Here is a 6,000-nt window from a genome sequence, read left to right as displayed (position 1 = left end):
GAGCCTCACGTTAAGGCAAAGAGGCGAAAAATAAAGAACAAACTAAACCAAAAATAAATGAAGGAAATGGATTAAATGGAGGAAAGAAGTAATAAAAATAAGAGTAGAAATTAATGAAATACAAAAGAGCCAAACCACAGGGAAAACAAACAAGAGAACCAAAAGTTGGTTTTTTGAAAAGATTAGTGCAATTTCTCAAACCTTAGTAAGACTAATGAAGACAGAGGGAAACATGAACTACTAATACAATGAATATCATTACAGAACTCACAGATAGCTAGTAGAGAGGAAGAAAGTAGTTGGTTTAATATTTGAAACTCAACCCTTGTGATTCACCACATTATCAAAATAAAGGGGAAAAAATCTTGCAATTATCTTAGCGAATGCAGAAAAAGATTTGTCAAAATTCAATACCCATCTGTGATTTAAAACTCTAAATAAACTAAAAATAGAAGGGAATGTCCTCAATTTAATAGAGTAGGGGTTTCCTGCTTTTTGCTTTTCACACTGGCAAAAAGTCCATTCTTAGACTGCAAGGAGCTCCAACCAGTCCCTCCTAAAGGAAATCAACCCTGAATATTCATTGGAAGGACTGATGCTGAAGCTGAAGCTCCAATACTTTGGCCACCTGATGGGAAGAGCTGACTCGTTGGAAAAGACCCTGAAGCTGGGAAGGATTGAAGGCGGGAGGAGAAGGGGCTCTGAGACTGTGATGGGTTCCCGTTGCTTCTACAGGGGACCTTCCCAACCCAGGGATCGGACCTGAGCCTCCTGCATTGCAGGCGGATTCTTTACCGTCTGAGCCATGGGAAGAGCCCTAAAATTTCCCCAAAGGGAGAGCTACACCCTGTTCAGAAATGGCCAGATTCAGTATTGATTGGTAACAAGTCACTGTAGATCAATAGATCAATGCCGTCTCAATAAAAAATTTCAGCAGGCTTCTTTGGGGCACAAATAGACAAGCTGAGTTAAAATTTATATAGAGATACTAGACACCTATAGCAACCAAAGCGACTTTAGAAAGGAAGAAGCGGGCGGGGAGAGTCGCACCGTCGGACCTCAAGACTTTCTATAAACCACCGCCAGTTATCAGCGTAACGTAGACACTCGGCCGGCAGGAGGGAATGGAGTCTAGAGACACTCGTGCTCAGCGAATCGGTTTTGGACAAAACACCAGAAAACTTCAATGGGGGAAGAAAAAGACTTTTAATAAATGGTGCTGGAATAACTCAATAATCATGAGAAAAAAATAAACCTTGATCTCTTCATCGCATCACGCACAATAATTGATTTGAGTTAGGTCAACGATCCAAACGTCATCACAGCTGCTAGAATACAATCTGGGAAAAGAAATTCATGGCTTCAGTGAAGAGTTCTTAGGCCACAAGAGCTCTGGCTATACAACAAGAAGAATGGTAGACAATTTTGATTTTGTTGTTGAGTCACTCATGTCCAACTCTTTGTGACCCCATGGAGTGTAGCACGCCCGGCTTCCCTGTCCTTCACCATCTCCTGGAGTTTGCTCAAACTCACGTCCATCGAGTCAAAACAAATTCTCTGCCCCCCTCCACGGGCACCACTAACTCACACTCTCCAGGACGGTGGGGTCGCAGGTCTGAGCGGACCCACACCAGCCCTCCGCTCCGGAGACGACGGAACGCTGACCCCACGCGGGAGAAGGCTGTGGGGCCCCGGGTGGCAGTGCTGAGAGGAGACGTGTCGGTGAGCACGGGGCGCCCAGGCCCTCAGAGGAAGCCCCCTCTGCGGTCCGGGCTGCGGGGTCGGGGTGGGTGGGCTCTGCCTGGGGTGGAAAGGAGCTCAGAGGCAAGCCTGGGTGCTGTGGGCTGGGCTGAGCAGGCCCGGACTGCACTTTCAGGGGGGAAATACCGCGAGCTTGGGGCCCAAAGTCCAGGGAGCAGGCTCCACCCCGACTGGGGTGGGCAGGCCCGCTCTGCCCAGCCGCCCATCGGCCGCCCTCACCCACCCTGCACGGAGGCCCACGGCCCCCACCTCCAGCCGGGGAGTGTTACTATTCTTGGCTGTAACCTAAGCAGCTGCCCATTAAAATTCCATTAGTTTCGAAGGCCTGAGCTGCAGTTGATATTTCTAATTATTGTGAAATTAAAATTGTCCCTATAATTTAAGGATAATTGCAGGAGATGCCAGCTGGCACCCTGGGGAGCCACACTGTTCCCAGAGAGCTTGGAAAGTCTGGTGAAAGTTCTCTGAACACGGAAAGACCAAGGCGTTTGGGGAAATGAGGCGGGGGATAGAGGGGGTTAGGCACGAAGCTGGAATCTAAATTTCAGCAGTAACAGGCGGCTGTGAGCTCGTGATCTGGAGGTGGGCGGGGGGCAAGCGGCTGGGGGTCGTGGCCCCCAGAGCCCAGGCAGCCGGAGCTGAGGGTTTGTTGGGAGGAGGATGGAGCCCTGGTGAGAGAAGAATCAGCCACGGGGAAGGGGGGAGAAGACGCCGGTGTCAGAGGAGAAGGGGGCGGCAGAGGGTGAGAGGGCGGGGCGGCATCATCAACTCGGTGGAGGTGAACGCGAGCCAACTTCGGGGGGCGGTGGGGGACAGAGGAGCCTGGTGGGCTGAAGTCCATGGGGTGGCAAAGCGTCGGACACAGTTGAGCGGCTGAACAGGGACAAGTAAGCTGGGAACTTTCTAGAAGCTGGTGGAAAGCTCTCGGAGCGAGGCCCGCCTGGAGGGCGTTCTGTGGACGCGACATGAAGTGGCAGCTGGAGCAGGAGGGGGCAGGGTCTGTGTTCCCGCCCGCCCACCCCCACGAGTGAGGCCCTCTCGGCCAAGAGGCCCAGCCAGGCTCGCTAGGGCCCGCCCCGCATCCCGGCCAGGGACCATCTGCACGTGCAGTGAGGGGCCTCGGCCCGAGGACCCTGCGATGCCCTGGGCTCCTGGATGGGGCTACCCCTCCCGCCCTGGCCCCACACCCCCGTGCCTACCGGCTGGCCCTACCGTGTGCCAGCCCCTCCCACGCCGGCCGCTCCGAGGGCAGGACAGTGCCAGGTTACTCTGGGTCCCCACGAGGGTCCCCGCGGCGGGCGCCCAGGGAGCTGTGGGAAATGGAGGGCCTGTGACCCGGGGCAAGACAGCCCAGCGCATCACTGCGGTCTAGGGACCGCAGCACCCACGAGGAGGCCCGCATCAGCCCAGGTGACCGGCCACTTTGCACCGTCTGGGCCGCAGGCTGGAGGCGTAGCCGACTCCATCTTCCTCCTGGGCCTCGCTCGCCTCTCCCCAGGGCTCAGTTGTCTTCCTCGCCAGCGCCCCACCCCCCAGGGCTGCTATTCCGCCCGCATGTGGTCTGCCCGCCAAGGTGGCTGGGTGACAGCGTGGCCCCACTATCCCCACGACACGACCCAGGTCACTGGCTTTCCGGCCCGCAGTGGGCAGACCCTGGTGACCCCTCCACCCCTGCTCAGCTGCCCCCACTCGGCCAGCGCACTGTTCTAGGGGCAGCCGTGGCCAGGACCCCTTTCTCTTTCTGATACTAAATTTGCTAAAAGTTGAGCTAGGATAGAAATGGGGCTTCCCTGGTGGCTCAGTGGTATAGAACCCGCCTGCCAATGCAGGAGACTCAGGTTCGATCCCTGGGTCAGGGAGATCCCCTGGAGGAGGAAATGGCAACCCACTCCAGTATTCTTGCCTGGGAAATCCCATGGACAGAAGAGCCTGGCGGGTTACAGCCCACAGGGTCACAAAGAGTCAGACACGACTGAGTGATTGGCCAGTAACAAGGCTAGAGATGACACTGGCCTGGGATGGAATTTTATTTCTCTCTCATGAGAGAAGCCAGGCCCGACAGCAGCAGCACAGGGCTGGCAGGCCCCAGGGCCCACAGCCTCCTTCCTCTGCTGGGCTGTGAGTCTCATCCTCAGGGGGGCCTCATGGTCCTGGAGGGCTGCTGGAGAGCCAGACATCTTCTCCATGTCCCCTATGGTGGGGCCAGAAGCACAAGAAAGTGGGGAAAACACGAGGAAAAAACCCACATATCTGCCTGCTCCTTTCTTAGGGAGGTTTCCCAGAATTTGCACCCAACTTCCTCAGATGCCTTGTCACCCTAAATTGCAAGGGACTTTGGTCAAGTTTAGTGGGAACATTGCTGTCCAGAATAATATAAGCGTTTTGTTCCCGAGAAGGGAAGAATGGGTGCTGACGGGCCTTTAGCAGGCTCTGCCACAAGGGAAGGTCTTCGGTTCATTGTAACAGGGAAAAAGAAAACCTGAATCAAGCTCGACACCAAACATCAGAGGTTGGAATAAAAAGCAGGGGTCTGTCCTGAGTTCCGCCAGGGCAGGGACGCAGCACTGCAGCATCTGAGCCGGAACAGGGGCCCAGAACAGGCTGTGGAAGCATTTCCCTGATGACTCACACGGCCCGTCACACCGGGCCAGACAGACCGGAACAGCTGAGCCGGCCGCATCTCTCCTGCTGCGCCGCGGCCCCTGACCCTGGTCACCTCTGACCCCCGCGGCCCTCAGAGCATCCCGGCCGCCCCTTCACTTCACTGACCCTAAGTAACCCTCCCCACTCTCTCACAGCCTCACCCTGGACCCTGGACCCTGGGCCGTGGATGGGGCGAGGGTTTGTGGCAAGCATGGTTCTGATGAAACATCGAGAGCGCAGTGTCCAGAATCTGTCTCAGAGGAGGGCCCCCAGGGGCTCCCGGAGGGCAGGCGGGCGGGTCGAGCAGGAGATGGAGCACGGGCATCCCCACGGCGGTCGGGGTGCCGCCTGGCTCCTTCTCGGGGTGCGGGAGGAGGGGGCCTGGGGGACTCAAGGGCAGTGACCCTCGCAACACCTCGGTCCGGGCCCTTTCCTGCCCTTTAATGACTGTGCTCACCTTTCCTATCCGTTGTCATCCATTTAGAAGCACCCATTAGAAGCACTCCTAACAATTATACACTTGTTAGTAACAGGATCTCCCGTATGTCTGTATTACAAGACTATAGAAAAAGGGAATTTTATACACTTATGTTATCTGTTCATCTAGTCGGGTTTTCTTTTAGGTTTCCTGGTCTTACAACCACACCGTCTGGCAAAGAGAGAAAGCTCTGCATTTCGCGATCCCGATTTCTACACTGATCGCTTTGTCCTTGGCTGAGTGGGCACAGCGCCGGCAGGGACCCGCCATGCTCCGGGGGCGCTGGCCATCAGCACCGCGGTGACCGAAGAAGCCGGCACAACCTCGCCACCCACAGGGCCTCGAGAGCAGGAAACCGGCCCCGTGATGGGTGGGGGTGAGGGCGGGGTTGGGAAGGGTGGCCCCGGCCCGGTCTGTGAGGCAAACCCCACCCTGGGAAGGCTGGCGGGAGGGTCTTCACTGCAGGCCAGGCAGCACACGCCCATGCTGTCGGGAAGGAAGGGGTCTGTGGGAAGGGCGGCAGCTCCCAGGGGCCCCACGAGGGCCTGAGGCCTAGGCCCCCCGGGTCCCGCGCCAGACGCTGCTGCCCGCCTGGCCCCCGGGGCCCCGTGTGCCCTGGTTCCCGCCGCGGCCCCGGCCACCCGCCTCGGACGCGGCCCTGCGTCCTCCCCTCCGGTCACAGGCCAGCAGCGAGCGCGCTCCTTTCCCTTCGGAGTGTCCTCGACAAGCAGAACAAAGCATTCATCCTACAAACTCGTGGCCCCCGAGTCCACTCAGGAGTCCCCCGAGTCTCCCTACCGTGAGACAAAACGCAAGCACACCCAAAGCCCTTCCGTTCCGGACCTGAGTGGGAAGGCTGCGTCCGAAGAGCACGTGTGCCGTTGTTTGAGTCGCGGGCCGAAATACACGTATATACACTTTAAGGGAACAGCTTTGACTTCGGCTGTACTGGGCCTTTGTTGCCATGAGGGGGCTTTCTCTAGCTGTGGTGCGTGGGGGCTACTCTCCCGCTGGCGGCCCCCCCCCCCCCTGCAGAGGGCTCCCACGGGCTCCAGGGCTCAGAGGCTCCGCGGTGCACGGGCTTGGCCCCCTTGTAGCCTGTGGGATGGTCCCGGACC

This window comes from Muntiacus reevesi, chromosome 22 (assembly GCF_963930625.1).
Source record: "Muntiacus reevesi chromosome 22, mMunRee1.1, whole genome shotgun sequence".
In the NCBI taxonomy this organism is placed as follows: domain Eukaryota; kingdom Metazoa; phylum Chordata; class Mammalia; order Artiodactyla; family Cervidae; genus Muntiacus; species Muntiacus reevesi.
The sequence above is the reverse complement of the archived record's forward strand: the minus strand, read 5'-3'. Positions refer to the sequence as shown.